The sequence below is a fragment of the Crotalus tigris genome, unplaced genomic scaffold (genome assembly GCF_016545835.1).
Source record: "Crotalus tigris isolate CLP2741 ecotype Arizona unplaced genomic scaffold, ASM1654583v1 scf7180000018518.7366548510:968632, whole genome shotgun sequence".
NCBI lineage: Eukaryota > Metazoa > Chordata > Lepidosauria > Squamata > Viperidae > Crotalus > Crotalus tigris.
Window position 1 is genome coordinate 339,686 of NW_024097054.1, and position 21,316 is coordinate 361,001.

At 40.7% G+C, this 21,316-nt stretch overlaps 1 protein-coding gene across 1 annotated transcript in view; it reads right to left on the minus strand.

The window, feature by feature from the left end:
- The window catches only part of GPRIN3 (GPRIN family member 3), a 32,865-nt gene extending 22,743 nt beyond the window's left edge, over window positions 1-10,122 (minus strand). The window contains exon 1 of the mRNA XM_039353404.1: window positions 9,551-10,122. The gene's annotated coding sequence lies outside the window, so the exon portion shown is untranslated. The remainder of the gene's footprint in view (window positions 1-9,550) is intronic.
- Between the last annotated feature and the right edge of the window lie 11,194 nt (window positions 10,123-21,316).

Consider the following 21,316-nt stretch of genomic DNA (forward strand, 5'->3'; position numbering starts at 1 on the left):
TCCTTATTTCCCCAAAGCTACTAACTTTGGTGTAAAGATTTTTATAGATATAATAAGTAACTAAATCTCCACAGTTACAATACCAGTCTTCACAAGGCTTTGTTTCAGCAAAATATCAGTAGAGTTCAAAGTGCACAAAAATAGATAGGAAATATATCAATCTATTCAAACTTGCTATGATTTCACCTGACTGTTCCATGTTTAATCAGTTGATAAACTACTCAAAGCAGAGTTTTCCCAACCTTAGTGCCTTTCATAGGACTGCAACTCCACAATTTCCAGGCAATGTGGGAGGCTAAGGCAATTTGGTTAAAAGGCACCTTTTCATTTATTGCAAATAATAATAATAATAATAATAATAATAATAATAATAATATTGACGACAACGACGATGATGGAAGGTCATCTAGTCCAACCCCCTGCTCAGGCAGGGAACCCTATACCATTTCAGACAAATGGCTGTCCAGTCTCTGGAGGGCCAGCTTGGTGCTTAAGGTGTTAATCAGAAACTGAGAGGCCATGGGTTCTAATCCTTCCCTAGGAATGAAAACCAGTTGGAGACCTTGTGTCGGTCACTCTCTCCCAGTCCAAGCCCCTCAGAAGGTTGTTACTGTGAGAAAAATAGGAGGGAACATTTGATATGCTGTCTTGAGTTGCAAAAAAATAAATTTAAATATAATGCTGCTCCAATGTTTGAAGTCTTTTTACTGTTAAACATCCAATGTTTGAAGTCTTTTTACCTATATGCAAAATACATATTATCAAAAAAAAAATTATTTACATATATGGGCTGGAGAGAAAGTGAGAGAGAATAGGCAAATCCATATTTTTCAACATTAGCAGGACTAACCACGATGCCTTTCATAACTATTGCTTGAATCATCACCAGCATGCTCCTGATACCCAGTTATATCTTTTGACCACAGACTGGTCAATTGATGCTATCAAGGTCCTATCCCTGTCCCTAGAGATCTAGATAGAGAACAACTGCCTATGACTCAGTGCTACCAAAACTGAATGGCTATGGGAGTTTGGGTCATCTAGATCTGGGGATATTCCATCTTTGACCTTGATAGATTGTGTTTTCCCATTTAACAATGGCACATATTCAGTTACAGTTCCTGCTCAATGAGCTGGGAAGGCCTTTGCACAGCTTCATGTGATGTGTCAGTTGTGCCCATTCCTAGATTGAGAGGCTCTGTAGACACTCACGCATTCCATAGTCATCTCATGGCTTGACTATTATACAGTAATGTGCTCTACATGAGGTTGCTTTTGAAGATCACTTGTAAGCTTCAACTATTGTACTCCAGAATTCGGCAGCAGAAAAAATAATGGACATGCCTCAGTGTGCCTACGTCACACCTCTGCTCTGTGAGCTGCACTGGTTATTTATGCTTCCAGTGCAATTTAAGGCACTAGTTATGATTTATAAAGACATACAAATCAAGAGCCTAGTTGCTTGAGATGTGTCTATCTTCTGAGGTGCCTACCCAATTGATTTTAACTGACAGGGTTGGCATGCTTTGGATTCTTTTGATTAAAGAATGGCATCCATAAGGACCCAGGAAGTGTGCCTTCTTGCCTACAGTGCCTCAAGAATGAGGTCCTCCATTTGGCTTTCACCTTATTGGCATCCAGAACACCTCAAATCCTTGGCTGTTCTCCCTTGAATGATTGGGGCCCCTTTTGTTGGATGTCAGTTGTTGGTGAGGTTGCCAAACTCAATATATTTTTGCTCTTCTTCCTTTTGCTTTTCTGAGTCTGATTTGTTCTTCCTTTGTCTCTGTATATTGCTTTGGTGGATTGTGAGCTGCTCAGAGTCATTTGGGGTTGGGCAATACGAAGAGACTGGACAACCACCTGCCTGAGATGGGATAGGTTCTCCTGCTTGAGCAGGGGGCTGGACTAGAAGTCCTCCAAGGTCCCTTCCAGTTTTATTCTATTCTATATTGAATAATAAAGAAACAAATCTGTTAACTGTGTTTTAAAAAAGACTTTGGGATATTTTCACCATTATGACTATGACTGTGGTCTATTTTTATACTGGTCCTTTGCATTGTGACTTTCAGGTATGAAATGAAGCATTGATTAGCATGCTGTCACTAAGGTACAAAGAACTGCAAAATATGGCATCTGCATGTAGTCCCCTAGAGAATTTCAGTTGAGTTGCCGTCCAGGATTTCAGATTGGGAATGAAAGGAATCTTATCTAATGGAATGGATAAATGGATTATATAACCTATGTACATAAGTTGGAGTTATAAAATGTTGCTTATTAACTTATCCCTGGCCATCTTCCAATATCTAAATCTACCAACATATGAGTGCATGCCTTCTGGGACCACAAACCAATCTATCTATAGGTATGACCATCTATTGCTCTGGTTATAAGATGAGCTCACTAGAGATTTTAAGCATTCAATATATACAATTTCTGTTATTGCTTTCAACTAAGAACATTCAATAGAAGCTGAAATTTATCCAGTGTCCAGTGGCTTTATACCTTGATAAACTAAGGTAGGAAGACAAAAAAAAATAGAAGAAGAGCAAAATTTTCATTTCCTGCAACTGTCTGATACTGCTCGAAAAAAGGATGCAGAATTGATGAATTTTTCAAATCAAATTTAGAAACGCAAAGGTATTGTTTGTTCTTCTAAGAAACTGAAAGTAAATCATATTAAAGGCTACAGGAAAACCACAGTACCTCAATGTCATACTTTTCAAGTGAGAAACGTGAATGGGCAAAGCAGCCTTTACATCAGAATCTTGTGCCTGTGATCTTTTATGCAAATTCTTTTGCTTCTGGGTTTTATTCTCAAGTACTGCATATACCTCCTATAGGATCCCAGCCTTGCTTAATGCTGTCTACAAAAACCAAGTGAAAAGCAGACAGAGTTTAAATGACATTCAACAGACCACTGATGAAGAGCGTGGGTTGAAATTGAAGGATAGTCTCTACCATTTCTTCAATCTGGGAGATCCTTCCTGATCTGTATTCATAGGGAATCTTGGCAAATTTGGGATCAAAAAGTGCTTTCCCATGGTGGGTGTTAATCTTAACCACCAAGTTTCAATATATATTTTAAGTGAGATCAAATGACTTGATTGGCCCTTTCATCATGAAACAAGAAAGCATCTTGTCCCATTCCATCATTTATTTTCCTTTCGTTCTGAAGTCAGCTTTCAAAAATAACTTAAAAAAAAAATAAGTTGTCAACATTATAAAAGTATATCCCAAAATGTTTTATTGGTTGTTGCTTTGATGGATGCAAAGATCAGGTACAAACGCAAATTAAATACTTAGGTGTTTGAGCAATGAGAAAAATGTTACCAGAGCTCAGATCTGACAGCCAAACACCTAACAAAATTAAATGGACCAACAAAAAGCTTGATAATTTTCTAGGTGAGGATAAAACACCAATTTTAACCAGACCTAAACAGCCAACTGATTCACTGTGGAGAATGAAGAGGACAGTATCTTACTGCTTGGTCTCTTTTTCAGTTTGGAGACAATGCCAGGGAGTAGATGCATTAAACTAGAGTATGAGCCCAAAATTTGTTAAGCAAAAGCCCACTTTTGCCACAGTTGTTAAGTGAATCACTTAACAGCTATTAACTGACTCATGCGGCCATTAAGCAAATCTGGCTTCCCCCGTTGCTTATTGGAAACTGGCTGGGAAGGTTACAAATGGTGATCAAATGAACCCGGGATAGTGCAACTGTCGTAACTACATGTCAGTTGCTAAGCATCTGAATTTTGATCATGTGACCACGGGGATGCTGCAAAGGTGGTAAGTGTGAAAACTGGTTATAAATCACATTTTTCAGTGCCATTGTAACTTGGAACGGTTACTAAATGAATGATCGTTAGTTAGAAGATCCTAGATCTATCCTGAATCCATAGTCAGTGGACAATCTTCCATGCAGCTGTGTTTCTAGGAAATATGTGGGCATTTGGTTGCTCGCAGAAAAAAGAAAGGAAGAAAAAAGAAAAGAAGAAAAAAGAAAAGGAAAAGGCAGTTTGCAAACATGCAAATCACCAACGTTCTGGCTGCATTTATACAGCAACATGCCAATCTGGTGTTTTTATCTCAATGTTTGCATCTGTAAAAATCTTGTAACAGTGAAGGCACTTAAACAACTACAAATGTGAACAATGAAATCAGCCTCTTTTTAAAATGGGCGGACTGAGTGGAATAAGCAATTCTTCAGCTATCCATGGCATTAAGGACCTTGGAGAACAATTTCTGGATTTCAGATTGTTTTCCCTAGAAGCAAACGGAAACCATTGAGGATGCTGTATGTCCCAAGAGGAGGTCCAGATTATAGCTAGCAACTGTGTTTTGAATCAAATAAATGTCTAAGGAGACTTCAAAGGTAGCCCCATGGTTAATACACTGCAGCATGTCACTAGGGCATGGGATCACAGCAAAGCTATCTTAGTGCGGCTGGTGCTATTGCTACACTCAAGATATAGTTCTGTGAAAAAGGGTTCACTTCTTTCAGACACAATACATTGTTTGGTTCATTTCCTCCTTCCCTTTCCTGCATCTCCGCGTCTATTTGTACCAGAAAAAGAACTTACCACTAAAACCAGCAGGCTTTTTCATACCAGCAATTCAATGAATCTCCAACTCTGGGTAGAACTCAACAAAAGATGGAACAGCTATATTCCTGTCAGACAGCTAGGTGGCAAATGCCACTGTTGAGATCTATAGCACATAGTAACATTTACCAAAACATCCCCTGCCTGCTAATACCTGCATGGATTGTTTGGTTCACAAGTCACATGGTTGACAGAATTTGAAAGTGGGGGGGGGGATATGTTAGGACTCCAAGTTTTCTAGAATTAGACCTTCCTGATGCTCTGGGCAGCTCTAGTCTCCAAACAAGATACAGACAGCAACTAAATCTATCTAATCACCCGTATCATTCTGAAATCTCCTACTCAGTTAAGTAAATGTAATGCCAAACTGCACTCATTTACATTGCAGGAGTAGAAACAAGAATAGCATGCTTTGTTTACTTTCTGAAATGGGGGAGGGGGGAAAGGAAGGAAATTTGCATATGCAAAACTAGCTCTAGACCTTTCCCTAGACAGAAGGCAATCTGTTTTGATGGGTTAAAAACACATAAGCAATTAAATAGGCTAGTTCAGTGGTTCTCAACCTGTGGGTCGGGACCCCATTTGGGGTCAAACGACCATTTCACGGGGGTCACCAAAGAAGGCTGTCCGCCATTTTTTCCCCCTTTTCTTTGGCCACGCCCCTGGTTGGGGGTCATCACAACATGGGGAACTCTATTATGGGGTCGCGGCATTAGAAAGGTTGAGAACCACTGGGCTAGTTGCTTCTCTCTCAGGTAGCACACAAACGGATTATATGCACACAAGTGCATGTGCACATACGTGCACACACACACTCTTTTATCCTACCATGTATTTCCTTGCAGTTATCTTTTCAAAATAACTGTGTGAATTGAGTTACTGATTGGTGCAAGGTCACTCTGGGATCTTTATGGCCTGAACCTCTTTCTCTCCTCTCAAGAGTACCAATTACCTTAGCAAAAATCACTTCCGAGATTCTCAACAATTCTGTAGGGCAAAGGCAGAAATGCCAGAAGCTGAAGGACAATTTGCATTTTTAGACTGCAGCAAGTCAAACTGCCATAAGTTAAAAGCACTGATGATGTTACCTAGTTTGGGTAATGAAACACCTGCAAGAAAACAATCAAGTTCAAAGAGCACCAAGGACCCCCCCCATTTCAACCCTCAACTACAAATATTCTCCTTTATTGGTAGCAGGGAACAAAGAATACCCAAACTTTTGCTGCCATTTTCCTAGATGCAGCTCCCCTCTTTTTTACTTGTGGTAAAATGATAGTATCAGTCACTAACACAGCCATACTTTACTGCAGTGGTTCTCAACCTGTGGCCCTGGGGGGGGGTCACAATGTTGTCATAGGGGAGTCTGAGAAGGCTTGAAGAAATGTTATGATTTAAATCTTGAGTTAAGACTTGAGGGTCTGTGGCCACAAAAGGTATTTAAAAGGAGCCCACGGTGAAGAAAAGGTTGAGAACCACTGTTTTACTGAATTTATTTTGAACAGGAAATGGGAGAATAGAGAACACCCTATGTTACTTTCCTGGCTGGTGCTGATTGCTCCCTGGAGTACATGAAGAACAAGATTCTGGGGAACGATAGTCATCAAGTCCTACCTGTTCCATTTAGCTCAGTGGTTCTCAACCTGTGGGTCGGGACCCCATTTGGGGTCGAACGAACATTTCACGGGGGTCGCCAAACAACGCAGTCCGCCATTTTTTCCCCCTTTTCCTTAGCTGTGCTACTCCCTTTTATTCTATTGGCTTTTGAAAGCCAATAGAATAGACTCTCTTGAATAGAGTCTAATTCTATTGGCTTTCAAAAGCCAATAGGAATTGTCCAGGCTGTCTCTGCCTGCTGAGCCCGCCAAAAGTCCCATTCTGCAAACGGTGCTGCACCAGTTGAGTAGTCCTCGACTTACGACCGGTTTAGTAGTCCTTGACTTACGACTGGTTGGGGGGTCACGGCATTAAAAAGGTTGAGAACCACTGATTTAGCTGGTCTGCGAGAGGACAGCAAGGCTGCTCGAACGTATAGGGCAGGGGTCTTCAAACTTGGCCCTTTTATGACTTGTGGACTGACTGAGGAATTCTGGGAGTTGAAGTCCACAAGTCATAAAAGGGCCAAGTTTGAAGACCCCTGGTATAGAGGCATCACTACATGTATCTTCAAGGCCTAAGACAAATGGTCCTTGATTTACGACTGTAATGAAGCCTGAAATTTCTGTCATAAGTCATGATACGACTTCTGTCATAAGTTGAGGCCTCCATGGGACCAGACCTTATTTTACAACTTTTTTATGGTAGTCATTAAGCAATTGCGATGTTAAGTGAATCCATATATTCCTATGGGATTTTTTTTTAATTTTTTTTTTGGTACAAGCTGCCCCTAAAGTCTGGAAACTGGCAAAGATGTCATAAATCATGATTATGTGATGTGGTCTGTTACAACTGACTAGTAAGCCAATTGCCAAGTGCCCAAAATGCAGTCATCTGACACTGGGTTGAAAAGCTATAGCAGTCAATGGGAAACACTCTTATTTGATATGATAATGCCCTTGAAAGTAGACAGGATTAGGCCAGACGGTGAAGCAAACTGATTTGGGTTCATTATTTCACACTCCTAAAGCTTTCATTTTGTCACAAAAAGCAAAGAAAACATAAGAGTTGAATAAATATCTATGTTACCATCTTAGCACTCTTTACAGGGCGGTGAGCAACACAGCAATTGGATCAACATAACCTCACCTTCTAGCTTCAATATTGAGCAGAGACTCAAATCTTTCTCTGCATAACTAACTGCCTTTTCTCTTTCATCCTGTTTCTACCTCTATAGGGTGCAAGTATTTTGCTATGGGCCAGTTTGTAAATGAACAGACCTAAGGAGAAAACAGCACATTTTTTTAAATACGCTTCTCCCAACTTAAAAATGTGCACTAAGAGATATGTGGGTCAACACAGACAATTCATAGGATAGCATTTTTGTAAAAATGCAAATATTACTTCCTCAGGCTTTTCCTGTCTGTCCCCCAACTAGTCAACCAAGGACCCGAAACATCAACGCGAGAGTTAACGAAGAAAGCCACTAGCCTGTTTTTTGTTTTTCTGAGGCTGTTGCTTGTTTTCTGGATCACCTGTGCTGGGGCAGCATTTGGAGGCTGTGACAGTTGTGTTGCTATGGTGATGACTCTTCCCTATCGGATGGCAAAAATAAAATGAAAAAAAAAAAAAGAATCCACCGAAAGCTAATCACACTGCAGCAAAAAAATACGATGACAAAGGTTCCAATATTTACACCTAGTTCCATTCATGTCAAATTGGTGTTTTTACAGGAAAATTTCCTAGTGGACTATGAGCAGACATTTTCAGTTGGTAGAAATTTTGGTCAAAAGCTCCAACAGGATATGCTATTTTTCTTTCAAAAAGAATTGGTGCTTTTTGTCTTTGGGTTGGGTTTTTTTTTTTTTTTTGCATCTTTAACTTCCCTCCCCGATTTAAAAAACCTCAAGGTTTCATTGTTTTCTCAGAGTACCTTCACACAGTTGTTATCTTGTGTGGCTTGCTGTTATCTGTAGACAAACCACTCCTTAGAAACAGGAAGAGGGAAGTCAATATGTTTAAAGCTATTTTAAAAAACAGGGAGGTAGATGTGGTAAACTGAAGGAGAAAATAAAATGCAGACTTTTCCCAAACAGAGTTACTGGGGAGTGTCTGTCTGCCATGTCTTGCTGGAGTTTGCACGCCTGTGGAAGCTGGGAATCATTCAGCAAACCCAAGACATATGTAGAAAGGCTGTGTTCTCACAACGAAGCCTGAGTCATCTCTCTCACAAAACCATCGCTGAGTGTAACAACATCTGTTCTTGTGTGAATTGCATTTATGAATGGACAAAATCAAGGCTGGCCAGAAACCTTGATTTCCTTCACATCGGAATACTCCTATATGTCTGCATGTGCCTTCTTTCTCTACTGTTTTGGGCTACATCTCCCATCATCCCCAGCCCCATTAGCCTAATGAATGGAGGGCCTCTTCAAGACAGAATTTGCAAGAGGGATAAATAACAGAGGTTTTATTTTCAGAATAATTCATCCAGCCATCCAAATGAATAAAAACAATTTGCACACATGACATGCCTCCCGGCCTCAGTTTATTCCTTCTTTTTCCCTTTCTTCCCCCCCCCCCCCCCCCGCAAAATCTTGGCATTGTTGGTGTCCTTCAATTCCTTCTCTAGAGAAAGGGGGGAGGAAATAATTCCAAAAGGTATCACATATTGGGGGAGGAGAGGCAGGGTTGGGGTGGGAGCCAATTTTTAACAAAGACAACAGGAGAATGTTATTTGGGATTAGATCACGTATAAACTAGAGGAAAGATGAAGGAAATCCTTTTTATATTTTTTTTAACGGTCTCCACCATCCCACATGCAACAGAAACCCCAGGGCTTTTTTCCGGGGCGGGGAGCAAAGGGAGAGAGGCGTTGTTTTACACACTGAGGAGAAGAAAATGGTGAAACGATCTAAAACAGTTGTGAGACATTTTCTTGCCTCTTAGACCTGTAGCTCAGAGGAATCGCCGCTTATCCTCCCAAGTTAAACAGTACTTAGCCCTGCCAACCAAAGTACTTCAAGGCTGCAGCAGACTGCCCGGCCGATCTCATAGGGTCCCAACGCTCGAAAGCGACCATAGAGGTCATCTAGCCCACCCCCACCCGCTCAGGATAGGCTCTACTCAAGCATCTCTGGGAAATGCCGATTTTTCTCGGAAGTAAAGCAGGAATTCCCAAGAAGGGAGCGAGAAAAACAAAACACCGGCCCCCTCAAGTCCACAGCACGTCCCGCCTGGCTATTCAGGGAAACGGTTCTCCATAAGAGGCGAGGCGTTCCGCCTCTTCGCCCGTCATTCCCAGACCTCGAGCAGCGCCTCGCTGCTCTGCAAGCCGCGGCTTCCTCACCTCTCAGCAGGGCAGGAGGAACCGGCTGCAGCCTTCTCCTCGGCCGCCGCCGCCGTCGCTGCGGCAGCAGCGCAGACGTCAGGCGGGCTGACCTTGCGGAGAGATTCCTCAAGCGAGCCCTCCGCGCGAAAGGAGGACCCGCCAGCCGAGCACCAAGGCTGCGAAGCCGCCCCAGCGGGCGCTCCTGAAGGAGTCGGAAGCGGCGGGGTTGGGTTGCTTGAGCGGCCGGGCAGGTGCCTCGTTCGCTCGCCTAGCGTCGGGGCAGGGAGGTGGCTGTTTCCGCTGCCAGCGCTCGGACCGGCTGCTGCTTCGAGCCCGCCTGGCCGCCCTTTGAGCGGCGAGAGCTGAGGGAGCGCACGAGGAGAAAAGGATCGGCGCGTCAGAGGCACGCAGGGCGGGGAGGTCGGGGAGGAACCGAAGAGCTGCCCCAGCGCCGCGCCAGGGAGGTGGAGCCGGCGTGGAGCCCCACCAGCCTTCCCTTATCGGTGGGGAAACAGCGCCGGCTCGGTTCGTCCTTGGGCGCCCTAAAGTAGAGGTAGTCCTCGACTTATGACCTCAATTGAGCCCAACATTTCTGTGGCTAAGTGAAGCAGTTGTTAAGTGAATCTGGCTTCCCCATTTTACGACCTTTCGGGCCACAGTTGCTAAGCGAATCGTGGCAGTTGTTAACTTAGTAACACGGTTGTTAAGTGAATCTGGCTCGCTTCCCCATTGACGTTGCTTGTCAGAAGGTTGCGAGAGAGGATTGCATCACCCTGGGACACTGCAACGGTCATAAAATAGGAGTCGGTTGCCCAGAGTCTGAATTTTGATCACATGAGCATGGGGATGCTGCAGTGTGAAAGTGTGAAAAATGGTCGTAAGTCACTTTTTTCAGTACTGTTGTGACGTTGAATGTCACTGAATGGTTGTAAGTTGAGGGCAACCTATAGTTTGTTCTGTGGTATCTGCAAGTGGAAGCCAAAGAAAGGGTGCCTCTGCCCACATGCAGAATTCTCTGATGTTGTCCCCCCTTCCACGCTCACCTTTGCGTGACTCAGATCTTCCGGGCTTTGATGTGCCTGGAATTAACGGAAAGGTGTTTATTGTATGTAGTTCAGGGTGCTGTTTCCAGAGATTGGATAGGAAACTTGCCTGTTATTTGGCGTAAAGTGTGGAAAACATTGGAGAAAAATAATCATTTTGAGATGAGTTACCAGGGAAAGGCGCCTCTTCCCCCAAGAGGAACAAACACTACAAAATGATTATTATACATATATGAATGCCATCTTTGTTGTGCCAATAAAAACAGGGAATCCCCAAACCAAAAAGGATATATGGTATTCTGAGCACATGGGGGCACTTTTTTAAAATGGCTAGCGACCTTCATGAAATGGCTGCTGTGGGCAGGGAAGGGAAAGTAGCCAGTGACAAAAATACTGATTTTCCAGAATACCTCTTATCACCGCTTCTGTTCCCTACACCTTAGTTTGTGGCTTCTCTGCTTCCAAACTTTGTTACTACACATTTCCTGATCAAAAAAAGAAAAAAGATAAAAACCCACAAAAATCCTAGGTCTGCCCCCAAAAGGAATTTTATGTGTTGTTTTGCAGCCTGCTGACTTCACATTTTTTTCAGGTAAACTATAGGGTTTAGAATTTAGAATAACAGAGTTGGAAGGGACCTTGGAGGTCTTCTAGTCCAACCCCCTGGTCAGGCAGGAAACCCTTTATCACTTCAGACAAATGGTTGTCCGATCTCTTTTTAAAAACTTCCAATGTTGGACCATTCACAACTTCTGGAGGCAAGTTGTTCCACTGATTAATTGTTCTAACTGTCAGGAAATTTCTTCTTAGTTCTAGGTTGCTTCTCTCATTAATTTGTGTGTGTGTGTGAGGGAGAGAGGGAGAGAGGGAGAGAGAGAGAGAGAGAGAGAGAGAGAGAGAGAGAGAAAATCTGGGGAAATGACACTGCATTATTTTGCACCCCTTTTGCACACATATAAATAAGAGGTGAGGCAGAGAGCAATGCTAGGGTGGCTGTTTTGATAAAGTCCCTGGATTCAATGGAAGCTTTTTCTGGTAGGTGCTAAGTGTATGTGAGCATAGGTGTATGGATGCCACACGTATGAAGAGAACAAAGAGGGAGAGTCAAAACCATTATTAATGAAGTACAGAGAGAGCCAATATAAGGAAGCACTACTGTATAATGCAATGTGCAATTAAAGTGGAATTTGGCACCTTTAGATGTATGGATGGGCCTCTAAAACAGGATTGGACTCATTTACATTTACATTTAATACAGATTATTAATTGCTGCTAGTCTTAGTGGCTGTTCACCAGCTTCTGAGTTAAGCTAAGGAGAACACTAGAAGAGGGCCACTATTCCATGAGGACTTTATAATGTTCCTCTATTGCAGTGGTTCTCAACCTGTGGGTCGGGACCCCATTTGGGGTCGAACGACCATTTCACGGGGGTCGCCAAACAACGCAGTCCACCATTTTCTTCCCCTTTTCCTTAACTGTGCTACTCCCTTTTATTCTATTGGCTTTTGAAAGCCAATAGAATAGACTCTCTTGAATAGAGTCTAATTCTATTGGCTTTCAAAAGCCAACAGGAATTGTCCAGACTGTCTTTGCCCTGCTGAGCCCGCCAAAAGTCCTATTCTGCAAATGATGCTGCACCAGTTGAGTAGTCCTCGACTTACGACCGGTTGGGGGTCGCGGCATTAAAAAGGTTGAGAACCACTGCTCTGTTGGGTGAGGTATAGGAAGTCCTTAACTTAACAACCGTTCATTTAGCAACCCTTTGAAGTTACACCAGGGCTGAAAAAAGTTACTTACAGTCCTCACATTTGTGACTGTCAGAGCAGCCCCACGGTTATCTGATCAAAATTTTGGTGATTGGCAATTGGCATGTATTTGTGGTGGTTGCAGTATCCCAGGATATTGCATATGATTGCTATTTGTGACCTTCCCAGCTAGTTTCTGACATTCAGAATCAATGGGGGAAGCCAATTTGTTTAACGACCACATGATTCACTTAATGACCAATGATAAAAATGACAATAAAGGTTATCTTATCATCTTGTCTTGTCTTATCTTACACTGAACTGCAGCTGCAGTGATTTGCATAACAATTGTGTCAAAAGGTTGTACAATCGGGTGCTATTCATTTCACTGCCACCAGAAATTCTAGTCTAGTCACAGTTGTGGTTGTATTATCAGTAAGAGAGGAGATGCTTTCTTAGCACTGTTGTGTTTCTTTTTTCACTGTTCTCCTAACACCCATTTTTCCTCCTCTTAGTTCTTATCAGATAGACACAAGTAACCTGATTTTCATATTTTTAATATCTCTATTTTTTTGAGGTTTGGCAATAGAAGTCCACACCACAAATTAATATAAGGACCTTAGAATATTGAAAGTGATTGAAAGAAACATTTTTGTCATGACCATCATGTGCAGAATTATTATTTTCATTGAGGTCTCTGTTATAACAATTTGCACTCATTTTCATTAACTTCACAGAGCCCAAATCTGATTATTTATCACAGGGGCTGGCTGCACACTCTATGTGTATCCAAAGTCACATGTGCTACAGTGATACATGTGGTACTACTCACAATTGTGTCTATCCGACGAATTTTTCTCATGGCAGACATAATCTTGAACTGAATTCCAGGAGGATTCATATAACATTTTAGGATAAAATATGGTTGACCTAGCCAGGAATAAACCAAAGATGGTGTAGTCTGTTCTCAGACATTTTAAAATCCATTCACATCAGATTTTTTTTTAAATAAATGCCATCTGAGTTTGACATCAGGCAAAGAAAACTATTTCCGAAATGATCAAAATCACCCAAAATTCAAAACTTAGTTGTTCAGTTTTTATGAGCAGATTGCTGAATTACATTAGATATGTATTTCCTGTCTTGTTCCATATTTGGGAATTGAAAAACAGAAATATAAAAAACCCTCCCTTTGAGATCATTAGTCCATAAAGTCCAGTTCCTTCTACACAAATTAGTACTGAATTTTTGGATGTCAACAAGCTGACTTGGGATTCTTTGCATGCAAAGTATGTTCTATGTCATTAAGCTGTAGTCCTTCTGGCATCAATTTTCATTATTATGCCTTTGATTTTTCTAGAAGGAACAGCAATATTAAAACACTTTAAAAGCTATGCATTTCCGGCAGCATTATTTATACAAAGTACCCAAGTTGCTTCTGAGTTTCTTTTCCAGCTTTTAAGGACATTGTCTCAAAATTATGACAATGGAAAGCCTATTGTTAAGCTTGCCATTGGAAATCTTTTTATATCTCAGCAGCATCCATAAACATCCGTTTCTTTTGTTCAGTACAGCCTATTTTAGGAGTTAGCTAACAAAGATGAATCTAATGAAGTAATATTCAAGACAATAATCATTCTGGTTTTTGTCAGAGATACACCTGTAAATTTACTTTTTCTTTATGAGAATATAAAGTTGTGTCCCAGCTTGCAGAACAATTTTAAATTTGGTAATCCAATTAAAGTCCCAACCAAATGGGACACACATATCTTCTATTTAATATTTTTAAATACCAAAAGTAGCCTCAAGAGAGGAGCTATCATACTAACTGACTTGTGTTCCTCTTGAAAATTAGTTAGCCTCCATGTTGTTTTTCATTTACAAGAGAAAATATGGAGATACTTATAATTTCTTCCAGGGCTGGTAGAGCTATAGAAAAGGCAAGGATTGGGGTATGAAGTAGAAATATTGTTAAAAAAATATTGCTACCATTTTTTTTCAGAAGTTCCTTTATTTAATTATTTACTTATTGGCTTGGCTTACAGGCTGTCTCTCTCGACCAATTCCAAACAGCATAACACTCCCTCAAATCTGTACTTTGAATTAAAATGAATACATAATAATAAAAAGCAAAACCAAAATCAGGAATCAAAGACTCCAAAACCTAATTAAAAATAATTATTCATCCAAAGGAATAGTCACAGTAGCTGTAAACTGTGGTAATGTACCCTGGTTTTTACAAACTTTTTGAAGAATACGAGACAAAGAGAAGGGAGCACCCACATTCCCAAAGACAGAAACAACAATTCAAAATGTATGTGCTTGGCTATCTCTGATGAAAACGAGACACACGGAGTCCACTCTCTTAGATCTTAGCAAACAAACAGATGTTATTGAGAGAAGATAGTCCCACAGATATCCAGGCCCTAAACCAGGTCTTAAAAGATGGCAACTACCTTAGCACTTTAAATTGCACCCAGAAGCCATCTGGCAGCTAACTGAAGTAGAGGCGATATATTGGTGCCTTTAAATGTTCCCATAATTACTCAAGCCATGTATTCTGGACCAGCCGTAGCTTCCAGATTGTTTTCACGGGCAGCCAGTTCAGAGCACATTCCCTGAGTACGTTCAGAAGATGACTAAAGAATGAGTATATGAGTAAAGTCTCCCATATCAAGAAAGAGCTTAGTTGGCGCACAAGATGGAGGTTAGCAAAGACAATCTGTTATCTGTGGAGCAGAGCTGTGAGTCCAGGAGGATTCCCAAATTGCAAACCAGTTCTGTTTGGAAAAATGCAGCCTCATTCAGAACTAAGGATGGATGATCTCACCCAGTGGCTTCATACAGAAGCAGGATAGCAGTGGAGAAAACACTGAGGTTTAAGTTTGAGTCTCAAACTCTGGGTTTAATTAATAGCAGGAGGGATGGGATTATGCAATACTTTCAGGGTAATGCAATAGATTTGATGCATTCTGCCACTTCTGCTGTTCTGCCCTTTTTCTAAGGACTCATCCACTACTTATTTTTATATCTTGCTTTCAGTTCTTGCATTTGAAATGATCCTAGCTGCAATATAATGGCTTGAAAGAATCCATCATTCATCCAAAGTCCTATAAAGTCAGTAGGCTTTTCTGACATTTTATCCCATCTAGTTGTGCTTTCTAAACAGGAGAGTTTTAAAAGTTTGAGGTCTGCCAACATCAGCTTATTCAGCAGCAAATGTGGTTGAATGCACTTTATGTGAATCGTGGTAAGCAGAGAGGAGAGAGAAGATCTATCTACCACATCAGGCTAAAGCTTTCTTCCTCCTTTGGGCATTTCTTCATTTATTGACATTATCATAGGATGTGCCAAGCAAGCGTGCAATTTTTCAGCAGATTTAATTCAAAACATCTCACTCGATTTGGAAGAACTCATTTCTTGCTCAGCATGTTTAAGGATTGCAATGGTATAGTTTGATCTCTCAGTGACTTCCTTGGTCATTAAATCCAATGAATTTGGAGGGACTTTGTTCCTAAGAAATATATATTGAGATTGCAGTCTGACAGATAGTGGGGTTATAAATCCAAATTGGTTCTTCCTGGAGTCAGACCTAAAGCCCTTTGAATACCATGAAAAATACCCAGTTAGCAAGCTAAACTTCAGCTGCAATTTGAGGTAGAGGTGAGTCACGTTCCCAGATCTAACTCCCCATTCATTACAAAGCAGTTGTAAACTATTTGTTCTCAGGCACACCCTTTCCACATGGGATAATAGACTTTAAGTCACTGGGAAAGCAACTTTATCAACGTTTAAAAAGCAAATAAACACAAACAATAAGGCCTAAACATAAAAGATTGTGAAGACCTCAACAGGCTGCTAACCTTTGTTGCTGAATGAGCAAACCATTGTCAAGTCACAAACAGGCTCTCTGTATTATTTTATTTTTCACTTCAGAAGTTGGAAACTTTGATTCTCATCACTTCCCAACTGATTCTCAGCTTTGATTTTAATCACTTCCTAACTTTAAGATTAAAAATTCACATCAGCCACAGAAAGATAGTGTTGGGAAGGATCATTAGACCATCGAGCCCAATTCCCTGGTCAGTGTAGGAATCCAGATCAAAGCATTTTAGATGGAAAGCTATCTAGCCTCTGCCTGAATACATCTGGCCAAGGGGAATTCACCATCTCAGTTTTGGCTTCCATTGTCCAATTTTCTTTTACTGATAAAATTATTCCTAATACAGGTAGTCCTCACCAGTACTACTTACATGATTGCTAAAAGAAACATCACATGAACACACTGGACATAGGACATTAGTTCTTCTGAGGTTGTTAATTGCCACAGGTCATTAAGTGTGATGTCATGTGACTGTGACCATAACTGTGAGTGCCAATTTCCTGCTGGCTTTCCTGCCAAAAGTGATAATTGGTAAGTGAGGACTACCTGTAATCATTTGAAATCTTCTTTCCTTTATAGAATTGTTTTTTGTATCCAGTTCTCCAGGACTGTAAAGAACGTGTCTTGATCTTTTTCTTTGTAATGTCCTTTTAGATATTTGAAGAATGCAGTTATCTACTTTCGCTCATTTTTCTTCAAGATGAGACATACCCAATTTTGGCTGGAATGCACTTGCTTTTCCAATCTCTAATATTGTGTTTGTGTTTGTGCCTTCGTGTATGTGTGCATGTGTGCATTCATGTGCACACGTGTGTGGAGAATAACTCATTCTGGCACTTGAGCACCCAAGGAAAAATGATCAGGAGTTATGTCAAACATAGTATAACAAAGCTCTTTAGTTAAGTACAGCTGTACATCCAACCTCTTTTCAACTCTGATTTCTCTTTTATTCCAAGGATTAATTAAACACTCTGTTTCTAAGAGGAAGAAAATGATCACCCTGCGAATCCCACAAAAGAGGCAGGAAGTTGGAAGAGACTGTTCTTTATTCCACTCTCACTGATGCCCACACATACCACTTTGTGCTGTGCTCAAATATTATTTCACAATCTGTCTTGCATTTCCAGTCTGCCTGGGTGTGTTTTCCCTGCTTGAAATCAAACTTTATTTCCCTTCATTTTAATTCATTTCCATGCTGTGTCCAGACTCACATATGCTCCATGAATGCAGCTCTGAATGTTCACCTCAGAACATTTGGGCAGTATTTTCATGTCTAAATATGACTGAAATATGTAGAGGGAAATATGGTGTGACTTCAGCTCAGAGGTAGAAGTTACGCTTTGCACGTTGAATGCCCAGGATCAGGTTTACTCTCTGTCACTGTAAGTTAAAAAAAAAAAACAACTCTGAAAAGGCACTGCTATTCAAAGTAAACCACCCCTTTCCACCCTGGTTGACCTCCAGATATATTGCAGGTAATCCTTCACTTACAACCATTCCTTTAGTGAGTGTTCGAAGTTACAGTGGCCCTGAAAATTGTAATTTATAACTGTTTTTTTACACTGCTACCGCATCCTCATGGTCACATGATCAAAAATCAGTTGCTTGGCAACTGGCATATATTTATGACTGTTGCACTCTCCCGGATTATGTGATCACCATCTGTAAAGCTTCCCAGCAGGCTTCCGACAAACAAAATCAATGTGGGAAGCCAGATTTGCTTAATGACTGCATGATTCACTTAACAACGGTGGCAGAAAAGGCCATAAAATGGAGCAGAATTCACTTAACAACTGCTTGGCTTAACAACTGAAATTTTGGGCTCAATTGTGGCCATAACCTGAGGTCTACCTGTGGCTGGTTTGTTTGCTTATTCAATTTATAGGTCAGTCTGGGTGACTTGCAGCATATGCCGTAACCATGAACAATAATAGAACCACAGAATATACACAGGTAATCCTTGACTGAACAACCTTTTGTTTAACGATGGTCTGAAGTTACAACAGCACTGAAAAAAGTGACTTCTGACTGGTTTTCACACTTCGCAGCATCCCCATGGTCGTGTGTGAAAATTCAGATATTTGGCAACTGGCTTGTAATTATGACCTGGGGCTGTGTGTCATGTGATCACCATTTGCAACCTTTTACAAAGCAAAGTCAATGAGGAAGCCAGGTTTGCTTTACAACCTTGTTACTAATTTAAGAACTGCAGTGATTCTCATTTAACAACTCTGGCCAGAAAGGTTGTAAAAATGGGATAAAACTCAACGTACAACTGTCTCACTTAACAACAGAAATTTTGGGCTCAGTTGTGGTCATAAGTCATATGGTTGGTTTGTTTACTACCTGTATTCCCCCCCCCAAAAAAAACCCACCACCCTCCAGAGAAAACAACAATAAATTAAATAATTGAAAAACCTCATGGGAGGGGGGATTAACCATGCATTCCAAACCAGACAGAGTTTTCTTAAACAGAGTAGGGATGATAGACCTTCTTTCTATATTGACTGGGATGATGAGAGTCAGCACTTAATACAACCCTGGTTGGAAAAGGCTGAAGGATAAACTTTGGGCTGAGAGATACGATTAAACATTTGTGAACACTTTTCTGTGGTTAAGAGCTGATCCCATGAATGAGAAATATCTAGGCATACAGAAAGATGAATGTTATAACCTCGTGCTGTTAAAAGAAATGCAGCTAATGCTTGAAAATAATGTTGTAAGCTGATGGCATCTGGAAAAAGATGAGTCACGCTTTTATATTTGAGCATTATGAGCACTATCTTGCAATTATATCAATTACTTTATATATTATTAAACGTATACATATATATATGAGCAATTATATATTAATCTGCAAGAAGAAGGCTGTGTAGCCGATGGTTTGGGGGCATCTAAAAATATGCTAAGATATGGCTGCTAACAGGTAGAATAAGCAAGGAATTGAGATTCAAGATCTGAGAATCTAGGTCAGCTATAATGAGCACAGTGGAATAGTGACTCTAAGCCATTAAAATTGGATGGATTATAAAAGTAAGGCATTACAAGACTGAACGGTGTGTGTACAGCCTAATCTGTGCCCTCTAAACTGGCTTTTCTTTCTGAAATTTTGTAGAAGTAGCCACCTGAATTCAACTGCAGGTTGATTATTTTCATGGAATGGTGATGTTGATCTTTTTTTTTTTCCTCCTAATTTATATCACAACCTTCTTCTAGGATCCTAAGGCATTTTTTCACAAGGAGGCCTTCCTTGCTTTATTCTCATAAGAACAATTCTGTTAGATCAAGCCAAGTCCCACGTCAATTTAGTGTTGTGCTTCTCACAGTGGCCATGTAGATGTTGATAAACAAGAGGATGAAACAACATACCCCTCTCCTGCAATTGTTTTCCTGAAATTAGTATTTAGACAGCATACTAACTTCAACCGAGAGATACTATTGACTCTTCAAGATGAATTGGTTTGGGTAGACTTGCCTTTATGCCTTTATCCAGTCCCCACAACCACATCAGTGGTCTGAAAGAGGTAGTCTGGCCTAAGAGAGCATGACCAAAGTCATCCAGTGAGCTTCCACTGCTGTGGACTTGAACCTCAGTCTCCTTGGTTCTTGTCCGACATTTCCTGCCAGTTGTTTTTCCTCAGGCAAGAAAATGGCATAGGCCACGCCTTAGATCTGCGCTTTTTGAAGCAGGTGTGTTTTATGAATGTTGATTTAGTTTATTGTGAATAAAATGAATCAACCCATGTTTGCATACAGAAGAATGGACGTCTGTGTAGGAGAAAAAAAAAGTAGATTGTGGTGACAGAAACAATTGAGGCTGGAAGCAAAAAACTTGGGACAAGATCAGGCCATTGTCAAAAGGTGCAGGTGCCTTCTGAGGCAGAGAAATGAACAATGAGATGTCGATTGTTACATGAAAATATGCAAAGTTTAAACTCTGGGCCTGTTATAAATAGAGGCCTTCACTGCTTGATTCTGCATGAGCTCATCTTAGTATTATGGCTTCTGGTATCTGCAATCAAAACAACTTAACTGTCCAAGCTTAGTCCTTGACTCTGTTGCTAGCTCCTGTATTCAGGTTTGAGTCCTCATAGAGAACTTTATTGTTGAATTTTGGATGAAGCTCTGACCTAGATGAGGACCTTAAACATCCACACTACCACATTTTCTCGATTAAGGTGATCACCAACTTTTTTTAGAATAGAAGAATGGAATAGAGTTGGAAGGGACCTTGGAGATCTTCTAGTCCAGCCCCCTTCTCAAGCAGGAGAACCTATACCATCTCAGACAGGTGAATGTCTAGTCTCTTCTTAAAAATCTCCACTGATGGAGTGCCTACGATTTCTGGAGGCAAGCTGTTCCACTGGTTGATTGTCCTCACTGTCAGGAAGTTCCTCCTAAATTCCAAGTTGCTTCTCTCTTTGATCAGTTTCCAACCATTGTTTCTTGTTCTTCCCTCTGGTGCTTTGGTGAACAACCTGCCCCCCTCTGCCTTGTGGCAGCCCCTCAGATACTGGAACACTGTTTTCATGTCTCCCCTATTTCTTCTTTTCTTTAGACTAGCCAAACCCAAGTCCCGTAGCCATTCTTCATATGTTTTAGTCTCCAGGCCTTTGATTAACTTAGCTGCTCTTCTCTGAATGTTTTCCAAACTCTCAACATCTTTTTTGTGATGTGGTGACCAAAATAGGCTGCAGTGTTCCAGGTGTGGTCTTACTTGATTTTTATAAAGCGGTACTAATACTATTTTTCTCTCTGTCTTCCTGTATAAGAGAAAGAAAGGGAAAAAAGTGATGTTCATGGTCTTCAAAAAGACTGAGAATATACGTGTTTAGCATTGCCAAACAGTAACAGCATTCATGATATGAAGATTATGAGTAGGCAGGCTCTTTCATATTCATAGTGTTAAAACTTAAGGTCATCCATTAAACTTAAATAATATATGGTTAAATTCCTGGATGTGCTGATATTTGAAAAATAAATTCATATTTTCTCTTGGCAAGTTTTAGGGTAAAGTTATATTATTTGGTAAGTAGTTATTTTTGATCCCAAATCCCATGAGAAGTTGATGCTATGATTAACTCAGATATGAAAATAGCAGTTTTTCATTTAC